Source organism: Crassostrea angulata, chromosome 9, assembly GCF_025612915.1.
Source record: "Crassostrea angulata isolate pt1a10 chromosome 9, ASM2561291v2, whole genome shotgun sequence".
Lineage (NCBI taxonomy): Eukaryota > Metazoa > Mollusca > Bivalvia > Ostreida > Ostreidae > Magallana > Magallana angulata.
The window spans coordinates 8,692,868-8,710,370 of record NC_069119.1 but is presented as its reverse complement, the minus strand read 5'-3'; the positions used below and the strand labels follow the sequence as shown (position 1 = coordinate 8,710,370).

At 32.5% G+C, this 17,503-nt stretch overlaps 1 long non-coding RNA gene and 1 pseudogene across 1 annotated transcript; both read left to right on the top strand.

The window, feature by feature from the left end:
* The window catches only part of LOC128162964 (polycystic kidney disease 1 like 1-like), a 36,360-nt pseudogene that overhangs the window by 6,772 nt on the left and 12,085 nt on the right, over nt 1–17,503 (top strand).
* LOC128162966 (uncharacterized) lies at nt 5,368–6,608 on the top strand. The gene is made up of 2 exons (XR_008240746.1): nt 5,368–5,496; nt 5,793–6,608. It is a non-coding gene; the product is annotated as an uncharacterized LOC128162966 (long non-coding RNA).

The window sequence follows — 17,503 nt, the reverse complement described above, 5'->3', positions numbered from 1 at the left end:
AATATGAAGTCCTACATGTCATTTTGTTTTAAAAGCATGCAAACAAGAACAGGACAATGCCTATTTAATCACTCAGAACAGCTGTCGAACTGCGCAGCTACAGACTTATTTAAGGGATTTCAAGATCTGAAAAAAATATGAAGGGGGGGGGGTCATTTGTGTCCTTTCTAAATTTCTTAATTACACAGCGCAAGGTGCAAGATTTCTCATTCCAATATTTCTTACTTTATTTAATTTTTAAAATTTTAAATGTACTTATAAAAATCCAAATGTCATTTTATAAAAAAGCTGACACCATCATTGCACAAAGTAAGACTTTAAAAAGTACTAATTGTGCATAAGTTAGTTAAATTGTCACTTTTTTTAATGTAAACATACCCTGAACAAATATCAAAATTTTAGTAAAAAAATGATACAAAAGCGAAATTGGTTTCGAAAACAAGCTTTGTTATTTTACTTAATCAATCATACCTAACATTGCCATATAATATACTGATATTTTGTTATTGCCCCAAAACACTTTGTGTCATTGAATCAAAAACCTACTTGTTGTCTTTAAATCCTTTTAAAAGCGTGAAAAAGATTAACACAGTCATAATTACCGCTTTCGTCATAGGAAAGACACAATTTATGGCCATGGTATTTTTGAAATAAAGTAATTGCTAACGCTAGAGTAATCCAGAAGTGTCTTTCGCAAACTAACATGTGCTAGACTGTCGATGAATATATTCAATTACATATCGCCTTACGGTTTTCAGAAGTTATCATTGCATTTGATATGTAGTATTGTTTTCATGTGTACCAAAGCATACAATTTGGGATCTCAATTTAAAGACTAAAATGAAATGAATCTGCACTTTTTTCACAATGAGGCAGAAACTTTATTAGCAAAGAATGGAATTGAAGAAGTTGACGTCCCAACAAATAAATTTATTTCAAATTTATTCTTGAACCACAAAGAGATGGCTCTCAAAGACCAATAATTAATTTAAAAAAAGGTTTAATTTTAATGAGTTTGTAAAAAACTAACATAAAAGACAAGAGATTCTGCAATTAAAAAATATGATTATTTGATTTGTATTGATCCAAAAGATGCTTATTTTATAGTTAGTATTCATCCAGATTTTACAAAAATGTTGGCATTCTACTGGAATAATATTTTGTATAAATTAATGTATTACTATGTAGCCTCAGCACCGAGAGGTTTTAACTAAGTTATATAAACCAGTTTTTGCAGCTTTCAGAGCAATGGATACAGTTTTGTTACATTATCAACGTTTCTCTTATTATCAAAACGAATTTTGATGCAAAAGTGAATTAGTAATGGGTGATTTAGATTATCTTGGTTTTTCAAAAAATCATTAAAAGTCATTGAAGACACAAAGTCAAAGATTAAATTTGTGGGCTTATTATTTAATCGATAAAATTTAAAATTTTTCTATCCTGAAGAAATGATCTCTAAAATCATGACATTATATTAGAAACAATGCAAGAACATTCGGTTCCGATACGGAAGTTTGCGTCTTCGATTGGTCTAACTGTTTATACATTCAAAGCAAAAATAAAAGTTGAAAAATTCCTGCTTTGCTTTAATAACACATAATTCAGAGGAAATTGTTTAAGAAATTACATAGTTGATAAACGATTTTGAGAAATTTAATAGAAGACTAATTAAAAATCTACAGATTGATTATTTGGTTGAAACAAACGCATCCATTTAGGACTGGGGGCAAGTTTTAGTGACAAATACACTGAAGGTCAATGGTCGTTGTTAGAAGCTAGAATGCATAATTTGAAACTTAAATATATTGAAATCATTTTTGAAAGTTATACCAATTGTCACATTAGGATTAAATCCGATAACACGACGACTGTAGGAGCTAATGTCAATGCGACGGACAGTATGTCTTCTAGATCATTGGATTTAATTCAAATCGGAAATTGATGTATAGAAAAACAAATTATTATATTAGCAAAAAATATATAGGGATTTAAATATGTTTGTGCATAATTGTTTTGTAGAAATTTCTAAGATTCAAAAGAATGAATGTTAAAATCTGATATTTCTTTCTATTAGGTTTATTGGGAGAATTATGAATAAAAGCATATTTATTGGATAGTAGAGGAAGCTATTATCATTTCTCTTCTTTGAATAATACATACTGTAGAAGCAGAAATATTCGTTGAGGATTTAATTTCGTTATTTTTGTTGGCAGTATAAATCAACGAAATTAAATTCATGACGAATTTTTAACCCAAGTATTAATGATTACAAAGAAATCACAATATGACGAAATTAAATGCCAACAGAATTTTATTTGGTTTAAAAACAACGAAATTTTGACCCAACGAAAATATGTGCTTCTACAGTAGTTGGTTTCCATTATTGAAATCAACTTTAATATCTATTCCTACCAGGTTGTCAAGACACAAAACTCTACTGATTATGCCACACATGGGAGAGTTTCATCCCTTGGTAAGGAAATTATCCTTGATAACTTATGTTTTATCTGGAAACAGATTGAGAGTCAATGAGGATCATTCTTCGAATGCTACGTTACAAACGAAACCCGCAAACCAGCCACCAATAAAAAGTATCAACATGCGTGGCATGGGTTGAATAGTGCATTTAATGGAAAATTAATCTCCGTCAACTTTCTGAAGTGAATGTTCTAATATTTAGTTATAAATTTTAACATAAATTAATAATTTTTTAACTCATTTTTTTTCAATGTAAAAATGATTAACAACCAGACATTGATTTCAACAATAATTAAAAGATATTCTTAATATAGGCCTCCTGAGACTTCCTGTAAATGTACGCGGACATTGGATGTTTCAAAGCTATTGCGATTTTATGTGGTCTTTGTCTACTTCAAACATTGAATCTCAAAATGATGTCTCTTAAATTAGTAGCACTCTGGGCAATAACTACTACCACAAAAGCAAAAAGCCTATCAGCTTTGGATTTAGATTTTATATGAGTATTTTCAATGATAAAACCGGATTACAAATTCAAACTCCTGTAAAAACGTCAAGGCCAAGAACACCTTTGCCTTCAATTACTTTTCACAAATATGATAAACTAATGTTATGCGTCTGAGGCCTAAGAGGATATCATATACCCACCTACAGACGCCTTTTGTTTTGTTTCCCAAACCCTGTAGAGGGGTTGTCACAAATTCTTTTAAGATGATTACCGCGCTCGGACAGGCCTTTTTAAAGAGGTAAGGTTCTGTGTTGTCAAATGATCACTCGTTTTAATGTTATGCTACTAAAGATAACCATGCTATACGATACCTATTGAGCCTTATGCTTAAAACATATAATGTATCTTATCCTTTACACTCTTAAAATAATGCTCGGATGAGGGACCATTATATATGTATGCTTTTTGTAATCTTTTTACTTAAATGTTACACAAATTGCACTTTGGCGTAATTCATTCATTAAGTTATAACAAAAGTATTAAACTGTCCAGGGTTATGTTACACGATATATAAGAACTGGTTTAGCCAATCAAATGATGTGATACAATCAGAATTAAAATATTTCACTTAACATTTCCAGCCCAAATTGAATTTTTGGTTGTATTTTGGATATCAAAATATTATTTAAAAATAAATGTTTTGAATGTCCGATCTGAAATTGCTTGAAAACTTTTAAAAATACAATGCCTTTAGATTTTATTTCATGTTCGAAAAAAAAATCCATGTAATTCATATGTTGACAGTTTGCATAAACAGTTGTTTGTTATTTTTATTTTGTTAAAAGCATTCATCTTTTATCCCTTTCTGAGAAACAAACAATGCAAATAGCTGATAAAACAAAAGTATTCTAAGTATTGCTTCAGATCAATAAAAAAGCAAAGTATGATTTTTTGAGACTATATTTATTTTTTGTGTACAATAAGATTGGCTGTCAAGACATATTCAATTTACATGATTGTACATTGCTATTATAATCATTTTTTCGTCCATTTCAATAGCTAACCATTTTGATTTATAAGTATAATTTATGAACTCTTATACACCTATAGATTCATGGACAAAACAAAAGATCATTTAACTTAATACAATATTTCTTCTATTTCAAAACCTACTTTTCATTTTTTTACTTTTGTAAAGTGAATTGAAAAATTAAGAAGAAGGTATTAAAAAATAAAAAATATAATTCATGCACAACAACACAAATAACACCATGTAAACACATCTAAACAAAAATGAAACAGACATGACCTTTTTTGAAACCCGAAAACATATTATGGACATTTTTAATATATCTAGAAGTTGTTAAATCATATTATTATACTTTCATGTTAAATACTGAAATCTGATTGGTTAAGACGCAGTTGATAATCCGTTCTATAACCTAAGCGTAAGCAACACACTTAGCAACGGGTAACACAACGAATTTTTACATGCGCGTAAACTATGCGCGAACCGTTCGCCAAAGAATTCACGTCATTCATATATAAGAGTAGTAAAGTTTTCTTTAAAATTGAAACATTCAGTATAATAAAATAAATAGTACCTGTTTAGGAGGGTAAGAGTTGAAATTGACACCCCTCGAAAACCATTGTCAACATCCGCTTCGCGGCGGTTGACAATAGTTTTCCCGGGGTGTCAATTTCAACTCTTACCCTCCTAAACAGGCACTATTGATATATTAACATCTTTCAAAATATCAAATAGCTTATGATCATCAATTCATTGATACATAAAGTAAAGATAATATCAACCCAAAGAAACTTTTTATCTGCTGCGTTATCTCTGTAACTTGCTCAAAATGATAGAAACAATTGCAGGAGAAGAAAGGACCGCTTTTCATTCTTTGTCTTTGAACCATTCTGTGGGGGGAAAAACAATAAGTACTTACCAGTACGCAATTGAAATGTAGAATAACACGTAGCACGGATATTACGGATGTCGTTATGGCTTGTTTATAACAGTTTTCTTTGGAAAATCGAAACAGACATGAGGAAACTCAAGTATTCAACCCATGTTATAAACAGGCACGAACTAATGCACTAAATGGTTAACCCACATTCAAGTTTGATACCAAGATTAATTTAAATTTTCTTTGATATAAAGAAACATCCACGGAGGGATTTACATGTTTAGCAGGTTGGATGGTCATCAAATTGCCCATCGGATCAACCATAAGATTTTAGAAATGATTTTTAAGCCATGAACTATTATTTATGGATGAAAAACCCAAATATTTTAGTTATAAAATTTAAATGTTTTCCTATATATCACTATACAGAGCTCTTTGTCTCAAAGAGATAAATATAGTCCTAAAATGGCCACGACATTCCAGCCGTTTTAAGATTGCAAAGTTGGCATATTATTAATACAAAAGAGACTGACTTTCATTGATGGTTTTCATGCAGGTACAAGAAACATCCCACGCCACAGAGATACCTTCTGAAGCAGGAGAGTCCAGCCGCCCAAACAGATATCCGGGTATTCTTGCCTTCCGGGTTCTTCAATGGTAAGACATAATTATGTCAGACGCAATACTGAAATGTTTGGAAACTGCTGAAAATTTATCTGTTTAAAACAAGTAATATGTCACACATGACTCGTGGGCTAATTGATGTATTCATTTAAACAAAAAATAACCGTCTACGAACTTTCATAACATTTATATCTACTTAATTCGTGACCAATAGTCAAAATAAAACCCTCTTTCTTGTATGAAAGAAAAGGTAAACGTTTTTAAACATTGAAATTTAGAAGGCTTGTAACTTTCAAGAAAACTAACATGAATGCTGCTTTTGTTTTTAGATTCATGCAGATCCCTGCACGCTAGAGTTTTGTCATCACGTGACTGTAACAGCATGACGTCATACTTGACCGTGTGTGTGAATGAACACTGTAGTGTAGCCAGTCATATTTTGAATGCATAGTCAAAAATAATCAAAAGTGAGTAGGAAAAAACACATGAACATTATTCTGATTCCTACCTACGCTGGAGAGATTTGGTATCAGTTTGACGTTGCAGGTATGATCAGGTTTTCCCAATAATCTAACCAAGGAGGTCTATTTCCGTTTCGAAGTAAGTGACACACAACTAAAGAACATGCACGTACGCATAACATTTTACTTAACGTCTAGTACCTTTATGTACGCGTGCATTTGTAATAATTCTATATTTTCTACATTTCATTTCTTACCAACGATGATAGTAATTGAAATCCCAAAACCAATGGTAAAACAGTGTGATCTCTTTTTCTTTTTGCAGTAAAGTTCATATCGTGTTTGGCCTTCATCGCCATTCAAGTAATCAAATTGGTAATCTAATATCTAAATAGGAGCAAACAAAGTTTTTATGATATCTGACAATGCTGAAGCAAACGAGGTTTATATATTTGAAACTTTCCATTTTGGTTGCTTAACGTAGGGGACTGTAAGACGTGGATCTATAAGGTAAGAAAGTAAAACAAATGTGTAATAACTGGCATATACGTCAGATTATTTTATCAAATATGAGACAAAGAGAGACAAACAGTTTTAAGGTAAGAACAACCATCTACTTAAATGTATTATGCATCTTGATCTGTGTACATGAAAGTGAAACGAATAAAACAATCATTGCCAATATACCGTGTTTTGTGTTTTGTTTCAAAGGGCGAGCATTCCTTGTGTGTTTTAACATCTTCAGAAAGCACGACATACACATCCAATTGTGCGCATGCCCTGGGTGTATGCATAGTCCTATTGACATAGTCTAATCCTTCATATTATAATTGGTTGTTCCGCTCTGTGTGTTAATATATTAATGTATGTACATGCATACTTTAGGTATGATTTGCACATAAACACACATACATTTACTAGTATCTTAATATTTTACCTTATTACCTAATCAAAGGAATTTTGTTGTTTTATTACAAATTAGATATTTGCGTCTATTCTGGACTGCCGGTCAATAGACTGAGATCTATTAGACCGCCAGTCTCGATCTATTGGACCGCCGGTCAATAGACTGCGATCTATTAGACCGCCGGTCAATAGACTTCGATCTATTGGACTGCCGGTCAATAGACTGCGATCTATTGGACCGCCGGTCAATAGACTGCGATCTGTTGGACCGGCAACGTATTTCAGAACGCGTGTATGTTAATGTTACATCCTTTCGATAGTTCTCAGGGAATGTATATTCCTTTACATATACGCTGTTCTTAGTACTTGGTGAAACCAAATTCAATGTAATAAAAATGGAGTATCAAATAATTAACAGTGTTAAAGCCTCATATAAGGTAAAAGACTATTGAAAATCTAATGGGTTGAATACTCCCCCTTCTTTGTGTAAATTAATATTAAATTGAGATGTTGTAATGCATGCAACAGGTTTGGAGCATGTAAAAGATGAAAACAATCTTAATGTATTTCATAATGGCACGAAAACCATCTGCAATATGCAAATTGTAAACCCCGAAAACTAAAAAAGGAATTAGGTAATAAAACAATTATTTAATGCTTGAACAGTCAATAGACCAGAATTTTTTCCCTTGGTGCAGGGAACAGCTCAGTATGATCTATTGCCCGAGGCCAACGGTCTCGGGCAATAGATCATACTGAGCTGTTCCCTGCACCTCGGAAAAATTTTCTGGTCTATTGACTGCTCAAGCATTAAATAATTGTATACTACTAGTAGGTTCGGTCGATTCTGCTAAATTATTGATGAGGTGTACGAAAATCATTACAAAAACATTACAAACGAAAACGAGGTACAACTGGACGGACCAGTGAGGCATTTAAGGCTTGTGAAAAGTAAAATTTCGACCAATGAAACTACTTTGCTGGTTTTGCTTTGTTAAAGCATTTATGAAGATTATTTAATTGAATTAATTTCAAACTATTAGTTTTGTAAACGAGGAAAGTGTCATGTTTTTTTATAACATACATGTATAGATTGCTGGATAGAAAATATTATATTCTATACTAAATCAGACGTGACAAAGACTAGAAATGAAAAGTTGTGTTCATAATGAATATGCAACTAGAAAATAAATCTGATTCAATAGAACCTTGCCAACCAAATAAAAGCATTGTTCGTTTATATTTAAAAATGTTAATATGAGCGGGAAAATCAACAAGTTGTTTTCGAAAAATTAAGCGATAAGGCATATATATCTACAATAATATATGTTCTTAACATACTGTCAATAATTTAACGAAAGCATTGATGACTGAAACATTCTCGAGGAAACGCTTCACAACTTTACAGACACATAGCAAAGAGAGGCATGCTGGGCTGCGTTTTCTAAAGAACTTACTGCTTACGACCAAATTAGTGAATGCTTTTTAATAAAAAAAAAACTAACCAGTGTTTGAATCGATTGGCTGTAAAATATAACTATAAGAATCAAGGTAAATGGTAAATTAATGGTTTTATAAAGTTTTGTTCGTCAAAGATCGTTCCAAGAGAACGCAGTCCTGGCCTCTTCTCTTTTTTAATTAAGGCAAAATGTACCTTTTCTTATACGTTCTTTACAAATATAACCATATAAGCTCATTGTCCCCTCCGCTTTCTGTCATACTAAACATGGAGTTCTATTAAATGTTCTTGATGACGAGAATGAGAGTTATTGAAATTCCACGTAATCTTTTAGACAGACAATAAATCCAATTTTTAATTGAACATTTTGAATATAATTGTTTGATAAAACTACATGGTGTTAATGACTAAAGGACTTTATTCAATTCGTTCCGTCTCGATTATTTAAAGCCGACATTCTTATAAACTTGTTAATTAAGTTATGATTCATACTGTCATTTCTTATATATCAAATAAAATATACAACCTGACTATTTTTTATTTGATAAAATGAAATATATCGATATCGGAAAGGACAATACTCTTAAAGAGGTTAAGACTTTGCCAAGGCAAAGAGATTAGAATACATGTACACTGTACATGTATATCTTAACATTAGAATCTGTGTTACTGTCAAGTGAATAACTGACATATTTTTAAAATTGTGAACTTGAAATCAAAAGACGATTTTACTCACATTTTTCACTGCTCTGCTGTACATTCTGAAATTGTGTGAAATGCAGTTATATTTTAGAAAATCATTTTAGAAAACCAATATCAAAAGAGCAAATCGATATATACTCTTCATATTCTCTTTATCTAAATTCTAAACTAGAGTTTAAAATACTTATACACTGAATATCTTAACATTATAATCTGTGTTACTGTCAAGTGAAAAACTTACGTATATATTGACGATTTCACTCATATTTTTCACTGCTCGCCAGATCATTCTGAAATTGTGTGAAAAACAGTTATATTTAAGAAAATCAATATCAAAAGAACAAAATTTTGATGTGAGTATTTAGTCAAATTTTGAACGCCAGAATCGTCCGGAGATCAAAACTAAAAACTCGTCAAACACTATAAATGTAACTAAAGAAACTCATGAGTGATTCTTGGAGAAAAATTTAAGCTTGATATAAAGCTTTATGTGCAATGATGTGAATTTGCAGCTATCCGGAACCACGATATATACTGTACACAATGAAGATGGAAAAACTCCAAATTCGGTACCAGAATACGTATATATACTATGAATTTGAAGTGGTGGAAAAATGTCCCAATACCAGTTATCTTTCATTTTCAGTATCTGGGGAATATTACCTCGGGTTTGTGGACGCTAAATACAACGCCGGAAGACCTCGTCCGGGGGAGATACAACACAGGAACTACAACCTCACCGTCTGGCAGACACAGTGCCTCTTCTGGCGGGAAAAGGAGAACCGATGGTCACGTGACGGTTGCTGGGCAACGAACTTGTCAACTTACGCTATGACTCTTTGCAGGTTGTTATAATTGTATTCAATGTTTTACACGTAGGCGTGTTCTAGTGGATTTTCGTGATACTAGCTAGTATATTGTAATTTGCTACAAAGTCTTTAAAATGAAAAGTACAATCACAATTTTATGTACTTTTGCATTGATATGTTTTTTATTTTCCTCTCTACATTAGTTCTTAAATTGCAAAAAAATGAAAATTTTATTAAAGATCTTGTTTAGAACCCTTAAGATTTTGTTGAAGAAATGCAAGGTTGGTGCACAAGCCACGCCCTGTATTGTACAAGACTGTATGGGGCATTCTATATTTTGATAAACAACTGTACATTTTTTGCAATGGCACTATAAATTTTCATAAAACCACATGAAATTTCAACTGAGAACATTTTATCAAAGCTTTATGTAATTTTGACAAATGTAATGAATAGTTGCATATACATCTATAAAACCACAAGAAATTCCAATCGAAAATAATACTTTATTCACAGCGTTGTGTAATTTTGACAGATGAAACTACAAGAAATTCCGATCGCAAATTATAGTTTTCATCACAGCGTTATGTACATGTAATTTTGACAGGTGTAATGAATACAATTTAATTGTATATTTATCAAACCACAAGAAAATCCAATCGAAAACAGTGTAATCAAAACTTTATGTAATTTTGAATATGTAATGAATAGTTGTATATTTATAAAACCACAAGAAATTCCAATCGAACGTTACAGTTTTAATCCCAGCGTTATGTAATTTTTACAGGTGTAACCACTTGTCCACGTTTGGTGCGTTCTCTGTGGAGGTGTTTCCGGTCCTGTCCTTGATCCCCGTTGACACCTTCTTTGAGTAAGTATAAAAATAAAAGCTTACATGACTGAAGTCCATGTAACTAAACAATAACTATAGAGAGATATCATGTTGTTCAAAGCCAAACACTAGCATTTGGGCCATAAAACTTAGATGAGCTCACTTTTGTTCACAAAAAATATGGAAAATATTGTGGAAGTGAGATCAAACATCAGCTTGTTTAAGTTTTATGCCCCCGGGGCCAATTATACACATGAAGTAATCATACACATCATACAGTGTTTATTAAAAAGGACCACCTTTCATTCATTATTAGCATCAACAAAAAGTTTATATTTCTATCAAACATGTCAACTAATCGTAAATCAGAGCTTTTATTATCCGGGACCAGGTCTGTGAATCAATATACCTTTTTATTAGCGATAAATCCTTCGAGTAATTATAGATGAACACCCTTCATTAAATATAACGACAGCAAAAGTTCATTTAGTTACTGTATACAGGAAAATATTCACCCCCGTTTTATTTTCGTGCCTTTTGCCCTCGTTGTGAGCGGGCGAATTCCAATGTCTCAAATTATCTCAGTCTCTTAAAACACAACTGTGTCTGGGCGAATTCAAGACGGCGCGAAACTGTTTGCAAGTGTAACTGTAACTGTAACTGTATTCAGTATTATTTATACATTTATCAAATAATGGTTCATTTTGTACATGTCAATCAATGGTTTGTTTTAGCGCCAACGAGAACCCCGTCTGTGTGACGCTGACTGTGATGGCGCTGATTGTATACGTCACACTGATGGTTCTCTGCCACAGGGCGGACCGTCACGACGTCAGGAAGGGGGGAATACTCTACCTCAGGGACAACGCCCTCACCGACAAGCAGAAGTTCGAGGTCATCGTGGAAACGGGGTTCAGAAGGGGGGCCGGAACAACTGCTAAGGTGGGAGGAGCTAGAACAGTAGAACGATAATTAAGAAGAAAAAAATCAAGATATAAAGACTGAGTTATTTTCTATGCATGTTATTTTCGCCCTTGTATGCTTGCAAACCCACTGTTTCGGTAAAAATACAAAATTTGTTGCCATATTGTAAATTGTTTATTTGCACCTACATATACCAAAGTAATTCAAAATTTACATACGACTCAATTATGACACAAAGTAAATGTGGAAGTGATTAACTGTAGTCTATATTTTGATTCCTCAAATGCTCTTACTACAAAACACGTGGGTTTATTTAAATAGGCTTATCATTTTAGTTAACTTAACTTATTTTAGTTATTAAGTTATCTTTTTTTTTTGTTCTTGGCTTTTTAATTTTTTTAAAACTTTTTTGCTCTTTTTTCAGATCAGTATAATTTTGCACGGAGAGGAGGGAATGTCCGGTACAAGAGAACTGATCAGTGATGACGACAGACCGATGTTTGAAAGAAACTCCAGGGACAAGTTCATTCTGACGTAAGTCTCACGATATCCACAATAGCTTGGTATTGACAAACCCTCTTTAACTAAAACTGTTGCTCTGTATACCGCCTTTAAGTGACACTTAATTGCGCAGATGTTGACAATGAATCCCAATTGTAAGACCCCCCCCCCCCCCCCAAAAAAAAGTGCTTACATTTGAATTAAGGTTTGATTGCCCACAAGGATGTATGAATTTTGCATTGATTTAACACAGACAACATGCTTTTCATTTGTTTTTCTTTTGTACAGGCTGCCTGAGAGTATCGGAAAAATCTGGAAGGTTCAGATTTGGCATAACAATGTTGGATCCTCCCCAAGCTGGTACCTGAGCCGGGTCATCGTCAAGGACCTTAACAATGGTCAGTGTAGCAATCATTTATTTTTTTTAAACTTTTTTCTAAAATGTATCAAACTTTTTGCTTGCTCTATAAACAAATAAAGGATACATAATTTATGCAATACCAAAATTATTCCAAATATACCTCATAACCTCTTTATTTACAGAGTTCTCACTGGTTTTTATGCAAATTTAAAAAATAATTCAATTGATTTATTTATTAAAATTGATAATGTTATTTTATGTAAACCTTATTTTCAAAATCCGCAGGTAGTTAATATAAAACATTGATGGTAAACAAACTTGTTTGATTGAAACGTGATATATTAAATACCGGTATTCAATTTTACAAGAAAAGTAATATTATAACTCTCTACCATTTTGCCTATTTGTTTTAAATGAAAGACCGAGTCAAAATAATAATGGTCTATTTTGTTATTTCCCAGAACGTGAGTTCTACTTTATATCGGAGAAATGGCTGGCGGTGGAGGAGGAGGATGGGAAAGTGGAGCGAGAGTTCCTGGCACTGGACGGGAACCTGGGGTTCAAACGAGTATAGATATTAAATCTATTTCATCATATCTATTTTTGTACACGTATGATTGCTTAAAGGGACATGGTCACGATTTTGGTCAAATTCTAGTTTTCTGATTTTTTATTTACAAAGCTTTAGAAATGCATTTCTAATGATCTAATAAAATTTGAGAGTCAGTCGTAGAGTTATAAGCAAGATACAGGACTCACAATTCTTTGTCATGTAAACAAGACTCGTGCCTTGTTTTTGTTTACGTATGTTCAATATACCAGTAAAATCTTTGTCAAGCTAATTTGTCTATGTTCTTATTCATTTGAAGCACAAATAGACAGTTCTTAACGTTATTATAATACGCATACATTTTAGTTCTAAAACTGGAATTTTTACTTCAATATTCCAAACGTAAAAGAAGTTTTGTTTACATAGCAAAGAAATGTAAGCTCTGTAACTCCCTTATAACTTAACGAACGACACTCAAATTTTGCATGGTTGTTTATTAACAATGCCTTACTGAAGCATTGTAAACATTAAAATTGTAAAAATAATTTTTGACCAAAATCGTGACCATGTCCCTTTAATAGATCTGCATAAAAAAAAGTCGTCGCAATCAAAAGTTAGTTTTGGTACGCGGTCACAATAAAGTTAACATTTCTGACGCAAAGATGTTCTCTCTGCTTGATTGTCAATTTTTTAACATCTGAACGCATTATGTTTCACATGTATAATATCCATTTTATTTTTATCAACACATGTATTGTTTTTGACTGTAGGTGTTCCTGACCAAGGGGACGCAATACCTGGCGGACTATCACCTGTGGTTATCGCCCTTTACCTGTCCCTCCTATAGTCAGTTCACGCGGACCCAGAGGTTGACCTGCTGTCTGACCCTGTTCTCTGTCTACATGTGTCTGAACACCCTGGTGTACCACTTCACCTATAAACAGGTTAGAATGTATGTGGAGAACACACCTGTGTATCACTACATTCAATTAAGGCAAACTTTCTTTGATTTCATTTTTTGAGTCGATTTTCGAAATAAATAAAAAAAGAAATATTAAAAAAAATTCATTCGGTTAATCTGTTGTCCACGAGCTGTATAAATAAATCAAATTGCACTCATAAATTGTTATATTAGGTAAAGGAATGTTTTTTGAGTGTTTTGCTTGCTTTTTCAGTACCGCGGTGAGTTTGGGTTGTTGTTAGACCTGTCTTGGAATAGCGTTATTGTTGGTGTCGTTTGCTGTGTGGTAGCCATTCCATTGAATTTTGTTTTGTCCTTTTTATTCCGGAGAAGCAAGGTACGCGTTGGTTTCAAATTTAGATTTATTTCTACTAAAAAGTTCAACTTTTTTGAAAACGTACCAACAATTTGACTTAATTTAAACACTTAGTGCTGGAAATGTCATTGAAAACATACTATAATGAGATTAAAATTTCACTACTCAAGCAAATACCGATGAAATTTAAATGTAAAAAAAGTCAAACGTTTCTTTCAGACGCGACATATAAGTTTGTTAGCATATCTCGGCGCCAGATTATTTTAAATAACTAGTTAAATTAAAATTTTGTCAAAGGAAAGTTTAGAACAGTAAGATAATTGGATTAGACGATGCAATGTGGTTAAAAAGATCATTGTTTTTTACATTCATTATTATTTCAGCTGGTTCCAACAGCGCGTAGTAAAACCTCATTAGCAGAAGACAAAGATGAAGATGCGTATCCGAGCGGGAAACCGAACGAGAACTCACAGGAAGAGGAAACTGACACCTCGGCGGAAGTGGTCCAACCCATTATGACGTATTCCATACTTGATCAATCTATTTTGAACTGGCCAGTTATACAGGTATCTGTCTCAAACTGAAATGAAATGTCTAATGTTTAATAAGATGTTATTATACGGGGTCACATGACCGTGACGGGGTTTACTGTCAGCCGAAGTCTAAAACCGGAAGGCATGCATTGAACACATGAATTGAGTCTACGCGTAAGAAAATAGTGCAGAAAGTTTTCCGGCTTAGTTTGAATCAGGCTTCGGGTGAATTACATTGTAAAATAATGCATTACATGTACATTACCATTACTTCATGAATAAGGGCATTAAATAACCATTACCATTACTTAATTTTCTTGAAGTAATGCATTACATTACCATTACATGAGCAAAGTAATGCATTACCATTACTTTGTGAAAAGTCAATAAGTTTTAGAAAAGTAATTTAAAAACTAATTAAAGAGTTTTTGTAAATATTTCATAAATAAAACATGCTTAAAATATTTACAGGTTCATGTTCATGTTCACTATCAGGTTCAAATTTAATGACTTATACAAGGTTGCTGCACTTGTAGTTCTAATTACCTATTAATTTTGCATGAAACGCAAATGAAGAAAAAACATGTCAGATAAGTCCGTCTTAAAAATCAAAATGGCGACCGTGACTAATTTTTTTATGCTCATTGTCAAAGTTCTTGGAATCTTATTGTAAAAAAAATTTATTTCTAACGGCAGGTGCCTGTGTTTGTTATCAGTATACAAATGTTCACTTTGTTTGTTAATTGTGAGTTTTCATAAAACTTTTATTACGGATACAGTCCGACTTGTGGATTTTCCCTTGGATCACAAAATTGAATAAATCTAATGATTAAAATTATCTACTTTGATATAGTTGTTTGATTTTCTCGGTTAGTAGTATTTTTTTTTATTTTCCTTGGGGTCTTATTTTACATAATATACCGTTGTGTCAATTTTCTACAATTATAAAGGCCGGGATTGAGTAAAATTTAGACAAAGTATCGGACAATTGCAAAAATGCCGAATTAACATAGATTGTAACAACTTTTTCAAACTAGTAAATTTTGGAAGCATATTCGAGGAAATCCAGGACAATTACAAATTCAAACTTTCAAGACCCTGTCTTTCAGTACTCTCAGTACTTTGATTTTGATATTTTGTCCTACAGTTAACGAGGCCGGGTCTAATTTTTTCTGCCCTAGATTTTTTAATGAAATTTTTTACAGGAATTCCTACTGATATGATTATAATTTTAAGATAAAAAAATAAGACATTTACCACACCGTTTGTTCAAGGGGTCATCTCAAATTTTGTTAATTTTTAACATAGGATCCTATGGGATTTTGCTTGAAATGTATCAATTTTGCACATTTTTTGCATATTTTTTTTAATTTCTGCCCTAGGGATTTCTTTTTCTGTTCTACATATTAAAGTTATTGGTTAAAGGCATCAAATGGTCAAATAAAAAAAACCTTTTACCTCCTGGTTTGTTCCAGGGGTCTTATCAAAGTTGTTTTTTGTATGCCCAATTTCCAAGTTCGCCAGATAATGGCTATTTTTTATTTGACAAAGACGGAAATGGTGATCTTTATAGTAATATTAAAACATTCAGACACATTTAAGTAATAAATAAATATATAACATCGCATATTAAGGGTCATTAATATAAAATACATGGTTATTGTCTTGAAATATATGAATTAAGCTATATTTAGGCGGGTTAAGAAAACGTGACAGAGGGATAGGCTTGCTGAACCCTCTTCATGTTTTAGAACCGAGCCCAAATATAGCTTATACTTCGAGACATTTACGTTTATTCCACAGTATAATATTAATTTTACGCATCAAACGAGCTATTTTCAACAAATTTCGCTGAATATCTGAAGTTGAAACTATCACGCCATGGCGTCAACAAAGCAAAAAGATGACGTCACAATACAAATGAAACGCTGCGCGAAAGCGTGCGTACTCGTTCTGTACTCGGTCTCGTTAAAAATAATTTTTAAAACTGTATTCACACAGGCCTGTTTACAATTAACCAATGACATATTGCAAAGTACAAAATATTATAAAATACAATAAAGTAAGAGCAGAAATGTTATGAAAACAACCAGTTTTAGCAAATTGATACCGGTATATCATACGTAAACAACTTATTTATCAATTCAATCCTTATAACTAAAATTGCTTGTGAGCTGTGAGACAGATAAAGTGGTAATTGTATAATTGTTATAATGATAATATTTACGCCAACGTTCTTGTTTGTTTTGTTTCATATAGAATTGGGCACAAAAACAATGGATCAAGCGACAACAAACTGTCAGCAAGGAGAGTCAGAGTTCACAGACTGAGGCCCTTCTCAGTAAATGTAGGTATCTACTCAGTAAATGAATGTATCTACTCAGTAAATGTAGGTATCTACTCAGTAAATGTAGGTATCTACTCAGTAAATGTATTTAATTACTCAGTAAATGTAGGTATCTACTCAGTAAATGTAGGTATCTACTCAGTAAATGTATTAAATTACTCAGTAAATGTATTTACTAACTCAGTAGTAAATGTATGTATCTACTCAGTAAATGTAGGTATCTACTCAGTAAATTTATGAACTTACTCATTAAATGTATGTATCTACTCAGTAGATGTAGGTATCTACTCAGTAAATGTAGGTATTTATTCAGTAAATGTATTTACTAACTCAGTAGTAAATGTATGTATCTTCTCAGTAAATGTAGGTATCTGCTCA